Source organism: Peromyscus eremicus, chromosome 20 (genome assembly GCF_949786415.1).
Source record: "Peromyscus eremicus chromosome 20, PerEre_H2_v1, whole genome shotgun sequence".
In the NCBI taxonomy this organism is placed as follows: Eukaryota; Metazoa; Chordata; class Mammalia; order Rodentia; family Cricetidae; genus Peromyscus; species Peromyscus eremicus.
Window position 1 is genome coordinate 4,642,748 of NC_081436.1, and position 23,275 is coordinate 4,666,022.

At 47.1% G+C, this 23,275-nt stretch overlaps 1 long non-coding RNA gene across 1 annotated transcript in view; it reads right to left on the minus strand.

Moving 5' to 3' along the window:
* Positions 1 to 20,842: 20,842 nt before the first annotated feature.
* LOC131896662 (uncharacterized) overlaps positions 20,843 to 23,275 on the minus strand; it is a 35,697-nt gene continuing 33,264 nt past the window's right edge. The window contains exon 2 of the long non-coding RNA XR_009375489.1: positions 20,843 to 21,571. This is a non-coding gene — a long non-coding RNA (uncharacterized LOC131896662). The remainder of the gene's footprint in view (positions 21,572 to 23,275) is intronic.

Below are 23,275 nucleotides of genomic sequence, written 5' to 3' on the forward strand. Positions count from 1 at the left end.
ACCGGACAAGCTATAAAACCCTGTTTTCTTGGTGCCCGTTTGCTCCTTCTTTGGGGGTCTTGGCGACCTCTTGGTCCACATGGACCAACTCCGAGTCCATTGTTAGGGAACGGTAAGAAGGGAAGTCAGGTTGACGGGAAAGCCGTAGTTTCTTAGCGAACCCTGCAACCCCTGAAGATGGGGCGGGGAGAAGGCTTGAGGGGAAGACTGCAGAGAAGTAGGGAAGGCAGCCGGGCTGAGCCGAGTCCTCCGCTGGCAAGCGCGCAGCCTCTGAACGGTTGCAGCTGCCAGGAGCTCCAGAAAGGCCCCAGCTCTAGACCGGTGTGTCTGTGCTGAGTTTCCCGTGTGCCAGTGGAGGATGATACTCGGCCTGCAGCAGCCTGGCTTGCTGGACTGGGACTCAAGAAACCCTGATTCGGCTTCAGGACAAGTAACTGAACGATCCACGTTTTCATCATTTGTAAGATGCACTTATTCTATACTGCACCCTGAAAATGGTCAAGATTTTCTGGAAACGATAAATTATATTATTCTTGGAGCTGGAGAGATGCTTCAGTGGTTAAGAACACTTGTTGCAGCTGGGCCTGGTGGTGCACACCTTTAGTCCCAGCACTCAGGATGGAGAGGCAGGTGGATCTCTGAGTTCAAGGGCAGCCTGGTCTACAGAGTGAGTTCCAGGACAGCCAGGGCTACACAGAAATCTTGTCTCAAAAACAAAACAAAACAACGAATAAAAGCCAGGCCACGGTAGCTCACACCTTTGATCCCAGCACTCCAGAGACAGAGGCAGGCAGATCTCTGAGTTCGAGGCCAATCTGATCTACAAAGTGAGTTCCAGGGCAGCCAGGGCTACATAGGAAAACTCTGTCTGGAAAAACAAAATCAAAACAAATAAATATTTCTTTGAAAGTCTCATACAATATATTTTTATCATATTCTTTCCTATGCCCCAAACCCTCCCAGATCCTTCCCCATCTACCCACTCAACTTCATGTTCTTGCTATCTCTTTAAAGAAAAAAACACACACACACAAAAACCCAAAACATGCTGGAAGGTGGTGGCACACGCTTTTAATCCCAGCACTCAGGAGGCACAGTCAGGCGGATCTCTGTGAGTTCGAGGCCAGCCTGGTCTACAGAGTGAGTTCCAGGACAGCCAAGACTATTACACAGAGAAACCCTGTCTCAAAAATTTGAAAAAAAAAAAAAAAAAAAAAAAAAAAAAGACAGGAATCTATTAGAGGATTCTAAGAAAATGCAAAGGCTACTACTGTTTTAGCAAAGTCACGCTGATCTCTGCAGATGGCTCAAAACTCCCTGTAACACCAGCACCCAGAAATCTGACACCTCTGGCCTCTGAAGACTCATACGCTCACATGTTCATACTCGTACACATAATTAAAAACAGAAGCAATTTTTTAAAAGATGCTCTATCACCCAGGAAATTCTGAGGAACTTAGGAGCTCAGTAGCAGGGACTTGGAGGACAGATCAAATATATGTTGCTTTTTTCTTTTCTTTTTTCTTTTTTTTTTTTTTTTTTTGAGACAGAGTTTCTCTTTGTAGCCCTGGCTGTCCTGGAACTCACTCTGTAGACAAGGCTAGCCTCCAGAGATCCATCTGCCTCTGCCTCCCAATTGCTGGGATCAAAGGTGTGCGCCACCACCGCCCAGCTCTTTTTACTTTTTAAACACTCTTTATTTATTTGGGTGTGTGTAATGACCTGAGTATGACTGTCACAGGGCAACTTGCAGGAATCAGTTCTCTCCTCCACCATGTGATCTTAGGAATCAAACTCAAGTTTTCAGGCTCGGTGACAAGTGAGTGCCTTTACCCACTGAGCCGTCTCTCTGGCCCCATTATCTTTTCTTCTTTTTCTTTTTTCTTCTTCTTTTTTTCCTTCATCTTTTTAGATAGGGTCTAATGTAGCTAAAGTTTTCCTGCCTGGCCCACAGTCAGGACAAATCTCTCTCACCTGCCAGTCCCACAACCGCTCAGACCCGACCAAGTAAACACAGAGACTTATATTGGTTACAAACTATATGGCCATGGCAGGCTTCTTGCTAACTGTTCTTACAGCTTAAATTAATCCATTTCCATTAATCTATACCTTGCCACATGGCTTGTGGCTCACCGGCATCTTCACATGCGGCTTGTCATGGTGGCGGCTGGCAGTGTCTCTCTGACTCAGCCTTCCACTTCCCAGCTTTATTCTCCTCCTCCCCCCTTGTCCCGCCTATACTTCCTGCCTAGCCAATGGCCAATCAGTGTTTTATGTATTGACCAATCAGAGCAACACATTTGCCATATAGAACATCCCACAGCAGTCTAAGGTCTCCTTTTAGACCTGGCTGGTCTTGAACTCTCAGAGATCTGCCTGCCTCTGCCTTTCAAGTGCTGGGACTGAAGATATATGCTGGCTAACTCTTTTTTTCCCCTTTTTATTTTGAAACAGGTTCTCACCAAGTTCTCCTGACCGGATGTAAACTCACTGATGTCCCAGGTAGTCCTTGAACTTGTGAACCTCTTGCCTCAGCAGCCCAAGTAGGAAGGATTACATGCAACACCAGGCTCAGGGATTTTTGATCTTGTTTGTTTTGGAGATGGATGACTTAATATGCGGCTCAGGGGGTCCTGCAACTCCTGCCTCAAGTGATCTTTCCACCAAGGGTTTCAGAACAGCTTATCTCTAGGATCTTAAAACTTCAATCTAGTTCATACTTTTCAGAGAATAGCCATAAACTCTCCAAGCCCTACTACAGAATAAGCCAGAAGTCAAGGGAAAGGTCATCTCTAACAACATTTTCCCTTGCTTGTTGCCAAGCACAAATATCTGAACTCTGAGTCCAGTTGCTGAGCCTTTTATAGAAAGCTTTGCAGAAATGGTACAGGGAACGTTCCTGGAGCATCTGAGGAGAGTGACTGGCAGCTCCTGTGGGTGTGGCTTGTTCTAGGCATAAGGTGCTCCCAAGTAAGCAAGTCAGAGAAATACAGAAGCAGAGATGAGAAAACATTTCTGCAAAGTCATCCTTTGTGTAGTTGGATGATTTATCTGATCCTACCAAGCCCCCACAGTCCTGTGGCCCGCTTATAAAATAATCACTCAGAAGCTTGTATTAATTATAACTGCTTGGCCATTAGCTCAGGCTTATTACTGACTAGTCCTTACACTTAATTTAACCCATAGGTCTTATCTATGTTTAGCCTCCACCTCCAAAGTTCTAGGATTACAACATGTTCTGCTGATCTTTAAAAAAGATTTATTATTGTATGTATATGAGTGCTCTATCTGCATGTATGACTCTAAACCAGAAGAGGGCACCAGATCTCATTACAAATGGTTGTGAGCCACCATGTGGGTGCTGGGAATTGAACTCAGGACCTCTGGAAGGGCAGCCAGTGCTCTTAACTGCTGAGCGATGATTTTTTTAAGGTCTCTCTGTAGTCCAAACTGACCTAGAATACACTGTGTATAATCCAGTATGACCTCAACTTTATGGCAGTCCTCCTGCCTCATCTTCCTAAGTGATGGAATTATAGGCATGAATCATTGTGTCTGGCTTTAAAAACAAAAACAAAAACAAAAACAAAACATTTAATTCTATTTTATTACTTTTGTGAGTGTGTGTGTGTAAGAGACAGAGTTTTTCACTATGTAGCCCTGACTGGACTAGAACTTGCTATGTATAGCAGGCTGGCCTCAAACTCCTAATCATCTGCCTGCCTCTGCCTGTCCTAACACTGACTCCCTCACTAGCACAGAAGGTCCTGATTGGCTCAAAAGTTCAAACCAACTCCATGGATGGAGCGGATTGTAGGAAGGGAAGGCGCGGCATCTGAGGCAGAACCCTAGGCCAGGTCAGCAGGGAGGAGGCAGTGTCACCAGGTCTGTGGCTGACAGGGCCACTGCTTGGCCTCCACCTTCCGCACGGAGAGAGATTTAACTGTTCATTTTATTTAAAAATCTGAGCATGTCCTCCTGGAGACAGACAGTCTCAGCTGCACAACAAACCAATGTTCAGAGAGTTCTTGGAAGAAGTCTCTACTGAGACGGAGGGGAAAACCCACACCTGTGATGACGTGGGCGGTCACCCCGTGGGAACAGGTATGTCATGTGAGGAGCAGAGCTGGTCTGGTCACCAGTGACCAGCTTGCAGAGACGCTCAGGAGGCTTCCGCACCTTCGTGCATCTCAAGCTGGTCTCCACAGAGCTGTGGCTGGAGCTGCCTAGTTAGTGCCACAGAGAGGCCCAGATCCGTACCCCGCTCTCTCTATCTGGACACCCTGGTTACTGTGGAGGTGTTGGAGGACACTGGCCAGGCAGAAGGGTGATTCTGAGGCGTAGCATTTTGGTTTTGGTTTTGCGTTTTTGTTTTTTGTTTTGAGACAAGGTCTCCCTGTAAGCTTAGGTCCCCTACAGTGTAACAACTCTGCTCTGCTAGGGGAAAACTTCCCCAGTGGAAAATATTACAGTTCTGCTCCACTGGGCTCTGTTCTGGCTCAGGTAAAAGTTGTTACAGCTGGGCTCTACTCCGGGGAAAATGTCACACCACCCTACAACAAACCTCACTGGAGAGATTTATTGGGAAGGAAGAATCCAGGAGGGTGGCCACCTCTAGGGTGAGAAGCAGCAACAGACTGAACAGGGTACAGAGCTCATACAAGGATTCTTATGGGGGAGGCAGGGCAGGGCTTTCCAAGGTGGTTTGGGATTGGTGGATTCTTGTGGTCTGATTCTGGGGCAAGCTCAGGGATTGCTGGGATTTCGTGCTCAGGGATTGGTGGCATTGTTTGAGTTCGGGGACCTCAGGGATTAGTGGGATTACTCCAACAATAGAGGAACAAGGAGAAGTGGGTGGGTCTCCAGAACTCCATCAGGACCGAAGAAGTGTGCCCCGCGTCCAGAAGGAAGGAGATGGCTCACCCTGATGCCGTGATGACTTCCCAAGGCCTCCTGTAGGAGATGGAGGTAGTCAGGCCAAGCTAGCCTGGGCCCCTCAGTCGTTCATGGCCAGGCCAAGGAAGTCAGATGAAGGGCGATCTGGGCTTGATGTCCTCATGCCATGAGGGACATGGGGACAATCAATACCCCAGTGCCCTTCTTGAGGGCACCTTGGACATGATCCAGATGGTTTATGGGGGCCTGGACAGACCCGGGCCCAGTGACCCTCCTGCCTATAATTCAAACAGGGATGTGGAGGTTCTCGGGCTTCAGGAGGCCGGAGGACACGGACTTTCTCTCTGGCTGCTGAGAAGCCTTAGCCATAATCAGGTATTTTTTTTTTTTTTTTTTAAAGATTTATTTATTTATTATGTATACAGCATATATGACTGCAGGCCAGAAGAGGGCACCAGATCTCACTACAGGTGGTTGTGAGCCACCATGTGGTTGCTGGGAATTGAACTCAGGACCTCTGGAAGAGCAGTCAGTGCTCTTAACCTCTGAGCCATCTCTCCAGCCCATAATCAGGTATTTTTGTTTGGGGGCTTTCTCATCCCTCCCATGGTACATCTTGAAGGCCACAGTTAAGACTTCTGCCTGTGGCGTCGGGGCCCTCTCTATGGATGTTTACATTTGGCCCTAACATCAGGGAAACTTTGGGGAAAGAAGGTCATAAGAAGGCAGTCTAGCAACTGAGACAGGTTTTCACGCCTTTCCTGGATGATCCTTGGACATTATCATAATTTACCACCTTAAGGGAGGCCTTGCAGGCAAGTTTTAACTGGCCAGGAGGCAAGTTAAAAATCAATTTCTAGTTAAGATGTCCCCTGGGGTACTGTAATCCCATTTAGGGTCCTGGTGGGGGACTACCCTAGCCTCAGTTGGGTGGGTGTTGACACTTCGGTGGATTTTATCGGCATGGGCCCTAGCCTGGTCCCAGACTTGCCTGTGCTCCTCCAGGAGAAGATTGTTGTCGAGAAGCATGTAAACATCATGGAAGGTGAGGTTGAAAGATTGGGTAATATATTGGATACCCGACTGGTTAACACAGAACAAGGCCTTATACTTGATAGTTGCGTCCTCTGCTTTAATGACACATGCCCAGTCCTGTAAAGGGAAACCAGAGAGGTTGGAGAGGAAGAGAAGGGACTGTGGATTGAGGCTCATAAGGCGGAGGTTCGCCAGTGTGATGGAAAATAGTGGAGGAATCATCTGGTTTCCGCTTCATAGCTAGGAGGAGCTGTTTCCTCCTTGGGTAGTTTATCCCAAAATGACATCACACCACATGGTTCCTGTTGATTACCTCAGTATAGATTTTTCACTATCAACCCCAGTGTTACAGATTTTTTAGATTTATAACCTTACCCAGTGTGCTTCTAGATCTTGAGGTAAGATTCATACCTTAGCAAAAGTTTTAGAGAACAAAACCAAAGCATATGAGATAAGCAGCAATAGCCCCTGTTGGGAATAGTCTGTCCCTTTATTTTTGTTTTGCTCTCCTTTCTGTCACATAGCAGGTGGCTTGCCTGATATGGGATGGAGATTTTGGAGGAAACCTTTTAAACAAGCATGCTTGGGTCAAGAGGAGGGGGAGCCATTCCCCAACTCCAGCTTTTCATTGAAATGGAATAGCATAAAACAAATGTCCAGTGCCATTCATACGTAAAAGACACCTGAATCCCTGTAAAACTGAGTCCAGTAAGCCATGAACAAAGAGGACTTCAAGATGAGAGAGTCATGAGCCCTAGTCACAGACAGTGGGCACTGCAGGAAAGAGCTGAGATATGCACCATGCAGGAAGTAGCTTTGACATGCACCATGCAGGAAGTAGCTTTGACATGCACCATGCAGGAAGGAGCTGAGACATGCACCATGCAGGAAGGAGCTGAGACATGCACCATGCAGGAAGGAGCTTTGACATGCACCATGCAGGAAGGAGCTGAGACATGCACCATGCAGGAAGGAGCTGAGACATGCACCATGCAGGAAGGAGCTGAGACATGCACCAGCCAGGGATGAGTGTGTGCAGGTATGTGCACGCTGCAGCAGGCCGACCTCTTTGCTTTCTCTCCCTACTAGATCCAGCTTCCAGCTCCCACTTTGCAACAAGCCTACAGATCCATCAATGGCAACTTAAAAGACAGGACATTTACACAGTGTGTGTGTGTGGGGTGGGGGGAGACCAGAAAAAAAACTGGTCTTGGAGTGAAAAAAAGAGAAAGCTTGAAAATAGGGAAAGGGGCTGGCTAGCTGGCGGCGGCGGTGGTGGCGGCGCAGGCCTTTAATCCCAGCACTCAGGAGGCAGAAGCAGGTGGATCTCTGTGAGTTCGAGGCAGCCTGGTCTACAGAGAGAGATCCAGGACAGGCACAAAGCTACACAGAGAAACCCTGTCTCAAAAAAAAAAAAAAAAAAAAAAAAAAGAAAGAAAATAGGGAAAGGGGAATCTCACTCACAGTATTCATAAAGATCTCGAATAATATTAAGACCTAGGGGGCTGGAGAGCTGGTGCAGAGTTTAAGAGCAATGACTGCTCTTCTAGAAGTCTTGAGTTCAATTCCCAGCAACCACTTGGTGGCTCACAGCCATCTATAATGAGATCTGGTGCCCTCTTCTGGCGTGCAAGCATACATGGAGGCAGAATGTTGTGTACATAATAAATAAATAAATCAAAAGGAAAAAAAAAAGACCTAGGGCACTGTTAGGCAGCCATTTGGACTGATTGTCTAAGGGGTATTGACACCAGATTTGATGGCAAATGTGGGTAAGTTTAGGGTCCTTCAGGTCACGTGTCAGGTGTAGAGGCTGGTGGTTTTCTAAGAGGCAGTCCAAGGAGGAATGAGAGGGTAGAGAAGACACCGTTCTCATGGATGAGAGAAGGAAAATGTCACTGCAGCCTGTAGTCATGGGTGTCCTCAGGGAGGACCAAATGAGGACCAAGCCATTCAGAGGGTCATTACCACACTCTTCAGAAGTCAGGGGTGTACCTGGCGAAGCCAGAGAAGAGACTCAGCACGTGGTACCAGGGCTTTCATAGAGACCAGAAGGTGAAGGCAAAAAACTGAGCTCTGTGGGGGGCATCTCATCCACAGGAAAGGGTCAGGGATGGGGTGGTAAAAGCCATGAGCCTATCTGAGTCATGACACCAAGTGTAAGCATTGCAGCTCGGATGGGAAGGTCTTCTGGCAGCCGGGAGCCAAGAACACCACAAAGTCACTGTAAGCATAGCAGCTTACAGCCCCGCTCCAGGGAAAGGTTTCTCTGAGTTTGAAGCCAGCTGGTCTACAAAGCAAGTTCCAGGACAACCAGGGCTACACAAAGAAACCCTGTCTCAAAAAACAAACAAAAAAATAAATAAATAAGGTAAAGAACAAGAAGTGAAGCTGGGCGGTGGTGGCGCATGCCTTTGATCCAAGTACTCAGGAGGCAGAGGCAGGCGGATCTCTGTGAGTTCAAGGCCAGCCTGGTCTACAGAGCCAGTTCCAGGACAGCCAGGACTACACAGAGAAACCCTGTCTCCAAAAAACTGAGAGTAAATAAAAAGAACAGGAGGGGAATGCACCCCACATGAACCTCTGGCCCATACATGTGTGTGTACACTTGCATACACATATACACCACACACAAATTTTTCACAGCATAGCTTATTTCTGGTTTATAACTATTTATATTCTGGTGTATAACTGCAACTCAAGCACGCAGGAGACAAGAATGGTTAATTCCAGGCCAACCTGGGTTTGTCTGCCCTGTCACAAAAAGAAAAGTGAACGGAGCTGAGAAATCGGTGGGTAAGAATTGCAATATAACAAGGTGGTCAGGATTAGTTGCAAAGTCTGAGATTTAAATAAAAACTTGAAGGTCATGGCAGGGGGAGGGGACAACCTGATAGAAGAATAGACTCAGAAATCCCCAGTCACAAGGAAGCCTTTGGTTGTTCTGGGGTGTAAAACAAGTACCTGGAAAAGATGAATGGCGGAAGCTGGGGCATGGTGGAGCATGCCTTTAACACAGCCAACAGGAGACTGAGGAGAAGAGATTACAAGTCTGAGGTCAACACAATTCAGGTGTGTGGAACAGATGAAGTCCTGAGTGACAACAACAATGTATTGCTGATGTGAGCATGGCCAACACCTCAGACCTTCCCCTGGCTGCTGTGTGTACAGATGTATTAACCGCAGCTTCCTCCTCCCAGATGTTTACATGCCTAGCTTCCAGGCTGCTGGTGGTCTAGGTCGTCAGCAGAGAACATGGCCTATATGGCCTATTGCTTTTGTTTGCATGTCTTTCTTCATCCCTTTGTCTCCCAAGTCAGGTTCCCAGGACCCATTGTGCAGGTCCAAACACTTAAAGAGATCCATCATGTGTGTGTTTGTGTGTGTGTGTGTGGGGGGGGGTGCATGTGCACGTGTATGCTTGTGTATGTTTACTTTTCTTTTTTTTTTTTAAAGATTTATTTATTTATTATGCATACAATGTTCTGCCTGCATGTATGTCTGCAGGCCAGAAGAGGGCGCCAGATCTCATTATAGGTGGTTGTGAGCCACCATGTGGTTGCTGGGAATTGAACTCAGAACCTCTGGAAGAGCAGTCAGTGTTCTTAACCTCTGAGCCATCTCTCCAGTCCCCTATGTTTACTTTTCTATTGCTGTGAAGAGACACCATGACCAAAGCAACTTTAAAGGAAGGAATTTAGTTTAGAGGGTAGTCCATGACATCATGGCAGCAGGCAGGCAGGCGTGGCACCGGAGCAGTACCTGAGAACTCACATCTGATTTGCAAGGCGATGGAAGCAGAGAGACAGAGAGGGAGGTGAGGAGGGAGACCGGCCCGGTACCTGGGCTTTTGAAACCCTACAGCCCCAGCCGTTAACAGTGACACACCTCCTCCCGCAAGGCCACACCTCCTAATCTTCCTAAACAGTCCACCAACTAGGGACCAAGTACCCAAATGTCTGAGCCTATGGGGGCCGTTCTCGTTCAAACCAGCACATTCCATGCCCTGGCACCCACAGGCTTGCAGCTAAATCATAATGCAAAATGCATTCAATCCAACTCCAAAAGTCCCCATAATTCTTTACAGTCTCAAGACTATTTCAAAGTCCAAAGTCTCTTCTGAGACTCAAGGCAATCTATTCACTGTAACCCCCGATCAGTTTGAAAAGTAAATTACATTCTGCCAACATATAATGGCACAGGATATACATTACAGTTCCAAAAGGAGGAGAGGGAAAGCCAAACCCAGCAGGACAAACTCCAGATCCTCTAATGATTTCCGAAGCTCCTGTTACGCCGCCGCTGCCCTCCGTGCAGAACAAGGTCTTACATCCTCGGCAGAGCCGCTGTGACCCCAACAAGATCGGGCCGGTTTACATTCCCTCATCCCAAGTCTCACCTGAGACTGCAGTCACACACCCTCCTGGGCACCACCCCCAGCTGCAGGGGATATGCACCAGCCACATGGACTCCTGAGGCATTAGCGTGTACAGGAAATAAAAGGTTAACTGAAGCTACACAGCTTTGGGGGGCTGGCTCCCGTGCGTGGGTGGGGCTTCAGTGATGCAGCTGTTTGGGGGTCACCCGTGCTTCTGTAAGTAAGCCCGATAGACTCGCTGGCTCAGCAGCTGGAGCTGGGTCAAATCGACCCTTGTGCTGGCGCCCTCTGTGGGGTGAACAGGCCTTTGTGTCTCCCAGGAAAACAACATGGCAGTTACTTTGCTCAGAGGGGTCTTAAGGAACTTGTTTTTGTTTTGAGCCAGGGACTCACCATGTAGACACAACTGGCCTAAACTGGCTGTGGAGAAAAGTTGACCAACAACTTGCAGTCTGTCTTAGGGTTTCTGCTGCTGTAAAGACGCTCTGTGGGCAGAGAGGCGGCACACGCCTTTAATCCCAGCACTCAGGAGACAGAGGCAGGCGGATCTCTGTGAGTTCGAGGACAGCTTGGTCTACAGAGCAAGTTCTAGGACAGGCACTGAAACTACACAGAGAAACCCTGTCTTGGGGGAAGAGAGAGAAAGAGAGAGAGAGAGAGAGACTGTGACCACGGCAACTCTTATAAGCAAGTGGCTCGCTTACACTTCAGAGGTTCAGTCCATTATCATCATGATGGGATGCGGTGATGTGCAGACAGCCATGATGAGGTGCAGACAGACAGACATGGTGCTAGAGCAGGAGCTGAGAGTGAATACCGCTTGACTTGCAGGCAGCAGGAAGTGGTCTGTCTCAAAGGTTGTGGCTTGAGCATATGAGACCTCAAAGCCCGCCTCCACAGTGACACACTTCCTCCAACAAGACCACATCTACTCCAACAAGGCCACACTTCCTAATAGGGCCACTCCCTTTGGGGGGCATTTTCTTTCAAACATGGACACAGTCCTTCCTCTGCTTCCCAAGTGCTGGGGTCACAGGAGTGTGCCACCACACCCGCGTGGCTTTTTCTTTTTCCTTTTGTTTTGAGACAGGGTCTCACAAAGCTGAGGCTGGCCTTTACCCTTCTGCCCTCACTTGCCAAGTGCTGGGATTGCAGGAGGGTGCCACCACACCCCTTTCCCTAGGCACCACTTTTCTCCATTCCCTTCCCTTCTCCTCTCCCCTCCCCTTCCCTTTCATACACGAGATCATAGGGCAGCTTCTGAGGCACATTGGGTATTACAGCTTGATAAGATAAAAGCATAGGTTTAGTCATGTGGAAATTCTTTCTTGTTTTAAGATTTAATTTGGGGCTGGAGAGATTTCTTGGTAACTAAGAGCACTAGCTGCCCTTACAGAGGACCCAGGGCATGAATCCCAGCTCCCATATGGTGGTTCACAACCAGCCCTAATTCCAGTTCCAGGGAATTCAACCCCCTCATCTGACCACTGTGGCAATCAGGCACACACATGGTGCACATATATACATGCAGGCAAAACACTCATCAAATAATATTTTTTAAAAAACTTTAAAGTACTCTTACACCGTAAAATAATTGTAAGCATTGAGAGCTGTGCTTATATTTGCTGCCCTCTGCTGGTAAGCATTGAGAGCAATGCTTATGTTTGCTGCCCCCTGCTGGAATTTTATGGAAAAAAATCTTGGCATTGCATTCAAATAAAAATATTTGATTTTACTGCGTAGTTGAAAATTTCCAGAACTTACCATAAGTCTGTTTGTTATCACAGAGATGGGAGACCTGCTTGTGTTCTTCCACGTGGCCTTTGTAGCTTCCCTAGGAGCACTTCTCAGGCCCGGGTTTCCACAGGAGCAACCTGGGGCACTGGACAGCGCCCTCTCTGAGGCCTCTTCCAGCCCTAGTGTCCTGGGACACTGTGTAATATTCTGACCTGCCCCCTCGAAATCCCACCCCTTGGGGCCGCCCTGCGTCCTGACATAAATGGCTCTTTTTAAGAAAAAATGGAAAAACTCTGCCTCTCTCTCTCTCTCTCTCTCTCTCTCTCCCTCCCTTTCACTTTTCCTCCCCTTCAACGCCCTCTCCTTTCTCTTTGTCTCTCCCTTTCCTATCTTTTTCTTCATCTCTCTATTAAACTCTCCACGTGGATACAGTGTCTGGGCTGCGAATTACTGGCCACCACCACCGCCACCATCCCCTCATGGCATGCATCTGCCCAGCCCATCACTGCATCTGCCCAGCATGCCAGCATGGTTCCCTGCACGAATGGGATACCCTGACCCGGCCAGCTGGGGATTTCCCACACGTGTATAATTCATAACACACTGAGCCTTCCTGCTCCAGAGTTCACGTGAGCGAAGGTGGAGACAGGCATCATCTAGTCTTGTGTGTGTGTGTGTGTGTGTGTGTGTGTGTGTGTGTGTGTGTGTGTGTGTTTTGGTTTTTCAAGACAGGGCTTCACCATGTAGCTTTGGAGCCTGTCCTGGATCTCACTCTGTAGCCCAGGCTGACCTGGACCTCACAGAGATCCACCTGCCTCTGCCTCTGGCATGGGAGTGGGATTCTTAAAAGACTGAATGAGGCCGGGTGGTGGTGGCACATGCCTTTAATTCCTGCACTCTGGAGAAGGGAGGCAGAGGCAGGCAGATCTCAGTGAACTTGAGGCCAGCCTGGTCTACAAAGCAAGTTCTAGGACATCCAGGACTACACAGAGAAACGCTGTCTTGAAAAAAAATTAAAAAAAAAAAAAAAAAAAGAATCACACTCCTCAGAAAACCCAGATAAGCTGTTTTGGAACCCTTCCAGGCTTCAGTAGAATCCCTGCAGACCTACTCTGTCTGAGAAATCTGCTGTCACTGAGCAGGTTCACAAAGCAGGGGCAAAGACTTTAGACCAGTGGTTCTCAGCCTGTGGGTCTCAACCCCTACAACGACCCTTTCACAGGGGTCCCCTAAGATCATCAGAAAACCCAGATATTTACAATTACGATTCATAACAGTAGCAAAATTACAATTGTGAAGTAGCAATGAAAATAATGTTATGGTTGGGGGTCACCACGACATAAGGAACCACAGTAAAGTGTCACAGCATCTGGAAGGTTGAGAACCACTAGTCGAGACAAAAGCTGAGGCAGGGGGATGACAGCAAGTTCCAGGCCAGCCTGGGCTACACAGAGAGTTTGAGGACAGTCTGAGCACACAAAACAAGCTTACTCCAGCCGTCCTGACCCAGTCAGACACAGGCCCAGCCCAAGCTGAGGTGGCCTACAGGGAAAATGGAGGAATCTGGGGACACCTTGGGAGACAAGGCCCAGACCAAACAGAAGGGGATGATGGCCAGGACCAGGAAGTGTCTTTCAGAGACATTCACCAAAGTGAAAGACAAGTTCAAGTGACTTTCTTCTAAGCTCCTGGAGACCAGCCCTTGCGAAGCCCGCCCTGTGATGTTGAAGGTCCCTCCTTACTGCAGGCTAACAGATCTACAGACAGGACAGAGAAAAAAGAAAAAAAAAAAAACAAAACAAACAAACAAACAAACAAAAAAAAAACAGACCTGGGCTGTCTGCAATCTCCTGCTGCCTGAGCAGGGACACTGCTGACACAGAACTGTGCTGAAGTACAAGTCACCTGTCACAAGCAAGGAAGGACAGGGGCATCTGAGGGGAAGGGTCACATGGCAAGGTATTTTGTCTTCTCTTTTGCTTTGTGTGGTGGTTTGAATGTAACTGGCCCCATAAGCTCATAGGGAGTGGCACTATTAGGAGGTGTGGCCTTGTTGGAGGAAGTGTGTCACTGTGGAAGTGGGCTGTGATGTCTCATATATGCTCAAGCCATGCCCAGTGTCTCAGACCACTTCCTGCTGCCTGTGAGTTCAAGATACAGCTTCTTCTCCAGCACCATGTCTGGCTGCATGCCACCAATGCCACCATGTCCTGCCATGATGATAGTGGACTGACCCTCTGAAACTGTAAGCTGCCACCTCAATTAACTGTTTTCCTTCATAAAAGTTGTCGTGTAATCATGGCGTCTCTTCACAGCAATAGAAACCCTAAGACACTTTCTTTCATATGAAAATGTGTAACAACCAGGTGGTGGTGGCACACACCTTTAATCCCAGCACGCATGAGGCAGAGGCAGGTGCATCTCTCTGAGTTTGAGGCCAACCTGGTCTACAGAGTGAGTTCCAGGACAGGCTCCAAAGCTACACAGAGAAACCCTGTCTTGAAAAACAAACAAACAAACAAACAAACAAACGATTTATTTTAAATTTAAAAAATTTTGTGTATGAGTGTGTGTTTGTGTGGGTATGTACATGTGCATGCAGTACTTGTGTAGGCCAGAAGAGCATGTTGGGTCCTCTGGGCCTCTGGGGCTAAATTACAGAGTTTATGAACTGCCCACATGGGTGATGGGAACTGAGCTCTGGTCCTCTGGAGAGACTCATGTGCTGTTCCTCTCTGAGTCCTCTCTCCAGCCCAAGATTTATTATTTTTTAATTTTATGTTCCTGTGTGTGGACATGTGCTCACGAGTGTAGGGGTCCTCCGAAGCCAGAGGCATCAGAGCCCCAGGAGCTGGAGTTACAGGAAGTTGTGAGCCCATCTGCTGTGGGTGCTGGGAATGGAGCTCAGGTTTTTACAAGAGCAGCAGCTGCTCTTAACTGCTGAGCCATGTCTCAGCCCAAATACAACCAAGGATCTTGTATTCCAGTACTATATCCTTGGTGGGTTTTTTTTTATTATTGTTGTTTTTTGATAAATTCTCCTATATCCAAGGTTGGCCTCAAGGTACATAGACGGTGGAGGACAACCTTGGACTACTGACCCCCCCGGGCTGTCCCACAGTGCCAGCATCACAGGCATATGCTCCACACCTGACTTACGTTGTGTTAGGATCAAACCCGGGACTGGGTGCCTGCCTGGCAGGTCTTCTATCAGCTGAACCCCACCCTAGCTTTCCCACTAGAGGGGAGTGTTTGTTTGTTTGGTCAAGAGAGTCTCTTTTTTGTGAAAATGTGTATGAGCCTGTGTGTACATACCATTTTAAATTGCTGTTGAGAGGAGACCGAGAGAGAGTGTCTGGTCCCTTGAAACTGGAGTCAAGGACAGTTATGAACTGTCATGTGGGTGCTGGGAACAGAACTTAAGGCCAGCAAGTCCTCTTAACTGCTGGCCATCTCTCCAGCCCCCATGACAGAGTTCTTTGTTTGTTTGTTTGTTTTCAAAACAGAGTCTCACTTTGTAGCCCTGGATGTCCTAGAACTCGCTCTGTAGACCAGGCTGGTCTCAAACTCACAGAGATCAGCCTGCCGAGTGTTGGGATTAAAAGTATGCACCACCACCAAAGAGAGTTTTGTTTTGTTTTTTAAAGGAGTATCATAGTTCCTTTTCCTGCCACTGTGATACATCATTCTGACAAAGGCTGCTGTGGGATGTCTTTCTGTGTGCTGTGAATATGTGTTGCTCCCATTGGCTAATAAATAAAGGTGCAATGGCCTATGGCAGGGCAGGATGGAGCCAGGCGGGAAAATCCAAGAGAGACAGAGAAGAAAAGGGGGTGGGGGAAGGCACCAGCCCGCAGCCCAAGGAGCGACATGTAATGGGACACAGGTAAAGCCGGGAACACATGGCGATACATAGATTAATAGAAATGGGTTGAGTTAAGAGCTAGCTAGCAAGAAGCCTGAGCCTTAGGCCATATAGTTTGTAATCAATATTAATTCTCTGAATGATTATGAGAGATTCATCAGGACCACAGGGCCAGGTGGGACTGGAGAAATTTCCCCCTACAGAGGGCAACTTCGTGGAGCAAGGGTTTATGGTTTATTCTGGCTCACAGTACAAGAGTAGAGTCTGTAGAGGGTATAAAGTCCTTGTCCTCATAGACAAGCATTAGAATCATGGTTCTCAACCTTCCTAATGCCGTGACCCTTTAACACAGTTCCTCATGCTGTCGTGACCCCCAACATAACACTGTTTCATTGCTACTTCATAACTGTAATTTTGCTACTGTTATGAATCATAATGTAAATATCTGATATGCAGGATATATGACATACAGCCTCTGCTCTAGAGACACCAGGGATGTTAAATACACAAGGTTCTCTCTCTCTCTCTTTCTCTCATTCTCTCTTTCTCTCGCTCTTGCTCTCTCTTTCTTGAGACAGGGTTTCTCTGTGTAGCCCTAAGTGCCCTGGAACTCTGTTGACCAGGTGGGCCTCGAACTCAGAGATTCACCTGCCTCTGCCTCTGCCTCCCAAGTACTAGGATCACAGGCATGCACCACCACTACCCAGCTAGGCTGTCTCTTCAAAGGAAGAAGTGTATAACCTGTTTTCAGCCCAGAAGGCTGGGAATGCTAATAGTCTAGGTGACCTCTGCCCTCTCTAAGACTGAGACCACACCAGATCCTCTCCCAGACCCTTAAGATGACACACGTAGTCTATCTATAGAACATATCTTTATGGGAGAGTGACATGAACTTCTAAAAGAGTTTTGATGTAATGGTGCCTTAAGCTTTATTGTGCACACAGGATTGGGTTACACCAGGAAACTTTTTTTCCAAATTGTATTGCACTTAAATACGCCTGAAATCAAGTGCCTGGTGTCAGACTCTAGAAAGTCTGTTAAAGCAGGCTTGCTTCTTGCCTCCCACAGATGGATGCTTTGCTGGTGTTTGCAGAGATCCCCGACAACAGTCCATCATGTCAGAGAAGTCCAGGAGCTTGACACATTGCATGCACAGTCAGGAAAAAGCAATGGATGCAGGCTGCTGCTTGGTTCCTTTTCTCCACTTACACAGCACAGTGTAGATGGACATTTCCTATCCCAACTGCTTGGTCCCAAGTAAACAACTCAGAGGCTGAATATGAACTATAAATGCTCGGCTGATAGCTCAGGCTTGTTACAAGCTAGCTCTTACACTTAAATTAACTCATAATTCTTATCTATGCTTAGCCACATGGCTTGGCAACTTTTCTCACTACAGCATTCTCATCTTGCTCCCTCTGTGTCTGCTGGTGACTCCCCTGACTCTGCTCTTCCTCATCTCATCATTCTCAGTTTGGCTTTCCTGCCTAATTTTATCCTGTTCAGCGCTATTGGCCAGTCAGCTTGTTTATTAAACCAACCATAGCAACATATATTCACACAGTGTACAGAAGGATTATTCCACAGGAGTCCATGATCTAGTCAGGGAATGGGACCACACACACATACACACACACACACTCACACACACACACACACACACACACTCACAGGGTAAGTTGGCCTTCCCACTTCAAGGCAACTGAGATAATCCTCCAGAGGCCTACCAACAGGCATACCCATCTTCTAGCTGATTTTAGATTCTATCAAGTTGACAATTAGCATTAACCATCACAATGACATTTGTATATTTATCTATTGTGATATAAAGAATGTGTTTTATCAAAATCTCAGAAAGCAAGTTTGGGCTTTGCTAATTTTCCTTAGTTTTCTATTTGAGGCAGGGTCTCACTCTGTAGACCAGGCTAGGCTTGAATTCACTTTGTAGCCGAGGATGGCCTTGACTCCTTTGCCTTATGAGTGTTAGGATTACAACTATGTGCCAGTGTATGTGACTTTTGTGATGCTGAGGCTCAAACCCAGGCCTTCCTGCATGTCAGGCATGCTCTCTACCAACTGAGCCACACCCAGCCCACCCAGTCCAGAGTTCTTAGAAGTTGCTTTCTCTATCTGGGCAGTATTTTGGACCCTGTAACACGAATCTTAAAAGTTCTTATTAATAAAAACAAACCCAGGGCCTGGTATTGGGGTGAATGCTGGAAGATCAGAGAAGCAGAACAAGCCACAGCCACCTCACCTTGCCAGTTCCTCAGCTGATCCTGTTTCCTCAGACTGGAAGCCTCTGAGTCCTCATCCCAATGGCTCTCAGCTGAACTGTTGCTAAAAGCCTAAAAGCTTAACCAGCCAGTTCCTGGTCCTCATGCCTTAAATACCTTTCTGCTTTCTGCCCTCACTTCCTGGGATTAAAGGTGTGAATCACCACACCTGGCTGTTTCCAGTATAGCTTTAAACTCACAGAGATCCGCATGGATCTCTGCCTCCCAAGTGATAGGATTAAAGGTGTGTGTTCCACCCACCATTTTCTGGCCTCTATATCTAGTGGCTGTTCTGTTCTCTGACCCCAGATAAGTTTATTAGGGTACACAATATTTTGGGGAACACAATACCACCACAGGGCACTGCCCCTTTACTTAGGAATTCACATATACCATTATAGCTCTGTTCTCTGTGGCCATGCAGGTCTTGAATTTGAGATTTTCCTGCTGTAACAGGGCCCCAGACCTTAGCACAATTGATTCCATGATTCAGGCCATAAAACTCAGTATGTAGACAATACCACCTGCCAAAACAAAAACAAAGACCTAATCCATCAAAGTCTGTGGTTCTGGGAAAGTCTCTAAATGTACTAACCTTCTCTTTTGGCTTCTGTGGTTCCATTCTGGCTAACTGTTCTTGTTAACTGAAGTATGTCAACCCAGGACATGTTTTCTGTGTTTAAACTTTCACCTTGAGAAAGGCTCGGTGCTACACTGGGATCCCAAACACCCAGTGTAATTGCCAGGCAATTTTCTATTGGCTTAAATCCATGTCCAAGCAGTCTTCTCTGGTAGATACCCCACAACACGGCCTCAGCCTCCCTAGGAGCTGGGGTTAAAAGCCTGTCCCACAGGCCTGGCTTTGCTAGTTCCATTCTGGGAAATAACCACATATAATGAGCTTTCACCTCTGAAATCTCATGGTTTATTTCTGAGGAGACCTTATTTGTCTTAGTTCTTATCAGCCCTGTGTCTCCCCAAAACTCATGCTTTTGAATCCTCTCCTCATGGGGAGCAAAAGAGTGTTTGTGTCTCTACTTTACAGTGAAGTAGATAAGCCTTCTTCCTCAAACTTGCCACCTCCCCTGGAATCAAGAACCACTCGGGAAGGCTGAAGAGATAGCTCAGCAGATAAGAGCACTGGCTGCTCTTCCAGAGGACATGGGTTCGATTCCCAGCATGCACATGGTAGCTCACAACCATCTGTAACTCTAGTTCTAGAGGAATTGACATGTGAATAAATAATAAAATGAAACCTTAAAAAAAAAAAAAAGCCATTCCAGCTGGCGATAGAGCTCAATGGTGGAGCACTTGCTGAACATGTAAAGAGGCTCTCGGTTTGCACCCCACATCACAAAGCAACAAAATCCCTTTCCTCCCTGTCCCTTTAGGGCACGTGGGTGAAAGTTTGTTGAAGAGAATTAAAAAATACCTTACAGTTATCTGCATTATTATTCCAGTAAGTATACCATATTCTAGAGTCTGGATCCTTCTCTACTGATAGCAATTAGCAATGTTTATTTATTTGATTTTTTGTTGTTGTGTTTTTTGTTTTTTTCTTTCGAGACAGGGTTTCTCTGTGTAGCCTGGCTGTCCTAGAACTCGCTCTGTAGACCAGGCTGTCCTGCCTGTCGCTGCCTCCCATGTGCTGGGATTAAAGGCATGCACCACCACTGCCCGGCTGGCAATGTTTATTTAATAATCCTATTTATTCCCATATGTAGAAAGCTCCCAGGCAGCCCAGAGTGGAATGGCCCTGAGGGTCTCTGTTCCTCTTATACCTTCTTGCCGTCAGCTGACACAGTGCTGGTTTTCTGAGGGTCCCTGACTCTCAGGATAATCTTTCCCCCTTTCAATTTTTCTGGCTGCCTCTATCTGCTCCCCTGGGCACAAAACCAGCCACTTTCAAGTTCACTACAAATTTACTGTCCTCTATATGATAAGTAGAGACTCAATACAAGAGAGTACCAGTGCATCATATATATATATGACAAGATATATATATGTGTGTGTGTATATATGACAAGATATATATATATATAAAATTTTAAAGGAGGCTGAAGCAATACTGCCCCAAGTTTGAGGCTAGCCTGAGCTACAACAGAAAGACTTTTAAAAAATAACTGACAAAACCACGCTCGATTTTCTCATTTTCTGACTTGCTATAGGGTACTTTATTTCCCATTCCGCTTTTTTAGTTGCTGGAGTATCTTCTCCAAGGACCCTGGAGAGGGCTATGCTTCTAGCAGAAGGACCAGATTGTCTCCCTCTCGAGGGCTGTTATTGAAGGAATGTAGGATATCCTTAGAACACACTGACTGGATATGGAAGTCACCTGACACGGACCCCAAGGATGTTGTAATCAGCTAGGCTCCTGTGGGCCACACAATTGGTCAAGTCCTTTCATTTCTTCCAGGAAAATCACTAAAAGCTCATTCCAGAATACAAAAACTAGTCTTGTTACAAGTGTCCAGAAGCTCCTTGAGGTCAGAGCTATGTTTTGTTAATGTGTTTCCATTACTAAAGCTCCTGCAGTGGAACCGGATTTTCCCAGGTGGGTGGGCCGGGCATCCTCTGATCCTTTCTGCTGCTCCCCAGTTCCCCAAGTGGCTTCTGAGCTCCGGTTGTAGCAGAATCGCAACAATGTTGAAGAGATTGTTTCAAATAAACAATGTTTATTTGAGAGCACAAGTATAAATGTGTTTGCAAATAGGTTTAGACCCTCGTGTGAAAAGGGTCCACAGCTCCTAAATAGAAAAATCTTCAAGTGAATCAGAACTGACTTAAGAGGTTAGAAAACGTTGGCAGGTTTGGTGACCTCGTACCAAACCCCACCAAGGCTACATCTGAACACCTCCCAGCTCCCAGATTGATTTTTATTTCTGTTACCCTTTCTTTCACCTTTTAAATTCTTTCCGTTCAGCAAAATCAGTCCATCCAGGAGAACAAGGGCATTGGGATTTCTGTCTCTGATACTCCCCCGTGTGCAGAGATGGAAAACAGGTTTTAGTTTTCAGCCAGTGCTCAACATGGATGTATGTAGTGAAGAGAATGCCGCCTCTTTCCATAGCGTGGCCCGCCCTGGGCTTTCCTGAGACCCCCAGTCCCAGTCCATGCAGATCTGAGTGCTTCTCAACACGGAGACTATTTTCTAGCAAAGGGCTGGTCTGGTAGTTTTTTGTTTGCTTGCTCGTTTGTTTTTGGATGAGCAGACTGCCTGTGAACGCTGCCGCGGCGCTATTTCCTGGGCGAAAAGCTAGGTCTGCCCGGCTAACCACCACACCTCGGTCCACCGGCAGGTTCTCGCAGCATCTCTGAACGTCCAGCAGATGGCGGCGCAGCTGAATTTTCTCGAGGTCTTGTGCACGCCATGCTCGCAGGAGGCTGGGAAAACAAAACAGGAAGGAGACTTTTAAAAAATATATTCTAATTTTTAGCACATATTTCCTTTTTTGTTGGGTCAGAGGCCATTTTTAATTAGAATGAGTGGAATTAAAGTGGAGGTCTTTAAAAAACTTGATTATACCTCAAGTAAATGCAGGTTGGGTTTTTTTTTTGGTTTTGTTTTTAGAAATATTTGCTCTTTGTTCATTAGGTTTCCCACTTTTTTTAAAAAAAGGATCTATTTATTATTTTTATTTATGTGTACATAGCTCTGTGAGTTTATGTGCACCACCTGCATGCAGGTACTCATAGAGGCCGGAAGGATACTGGTCTCTTAGAACTGGAGTTACAGGCAGTTGTGAGGCAGGTGAATGTGGATGGTAGGAACCAATCCCGGCCCCCTGCAAGATCAGTAAGCACTCTATCCTGCCGAGCCATCCCTCCAGTCCTAAGTATCCCTCTTTTTGAAAAGCCCCAACACGGGCAAGTTTCTGTCTGTCTATCTATCTATCTATCTGTCTGTCTGTCTATCTATCTATCTATCTATCTGTCGATCGATCGATCGATCGATCGAGTGGAGCACACGTGGAGGACAAAGTACCACTGATACTTGCGATGTCAGAAGTCTCTTCCCAAGTGTGTTCCAGGAATCGGTCTCAGTGAGCAGGGCTTGAGAGCTATAAGCCCTTCTGTCCACTGAAACATTTGGCCTGCCCAAGTTTTCAAACAGCAGCAATTGTCCTGAGAGCACAATGCAGCTGGGGATACTGCCCAGTGGTAGAATCCTTGGCTATTGTGCACAAGGCTCAGGCCTCAGGAGCTGCAAAATCCACAAATAAGTAAATAAAATGTGAGGGGGGGGTAGTGGTGGATAGATATGATCCATACACGTTGTATAAATGTATGAAACGTTAAAAGAATAAAAATATCATTTTAAAAAGGCAGGATGTTTCGGAAACTAAAGCAAACGGACCGAGTGACTCCCAAGGCGTGGCGGCGGCTGGCTCTCCCGCTGCGACCGAAATGGCCTCGGTGGACGCCGGGCGGGGGCCGCAGCGTCCTGACAGCGCCGCCTGCTGGTCAAGGCGGCAAAGAGCTCGGTGCCGCGCAGCTGCCTGCAGGGCGTGGACCTGCACATTCCGGAGAGCTCATTCTCTGCCCTAAGCACGAACACGTAAGGAGCTGGGACTTAGCCAGAGCCGCCCCTGTGCCGGGAAGAGAAAGCTGGTGCCTGCTAGAGTGTGGGAAGGCAACGTCCCTGAGGGCTTTAGCGGCTTTAATGCTTCCAACAGCTAAAAAGGATGGGTTTGATTTTTATGATATAGCATTGTCATCTTAGACAACTCTAGTGGGGAATGGAAAACAGAACCTGACAGGAGTCCGCTTTAATTTTCTCTTACCCTGTATTAATGGGACTTGCCAAATATTACAAGAGGTTATAATGCAAACCTGAAATATGAGCAGGGGATTGCGTTTTAACCGTGGACGCGCTAATCACTTCTGCCTGTCATTTTTATTCCAGGAACATTGCGGTGAGGTTCCTGGAGTCCCGCCTCCTCTCCCCACTTCCGTTTTCTCCTCACTCATTTGACAGGAGCCTCTGTACTCATCTCCTTAGAACACGTCATCATCATCCACTGGAGGAGTGGATGGTGGTACCACCTTTTCCCCCTATGGCTGAAGCCGGCAGAAAGGCTTGCTATC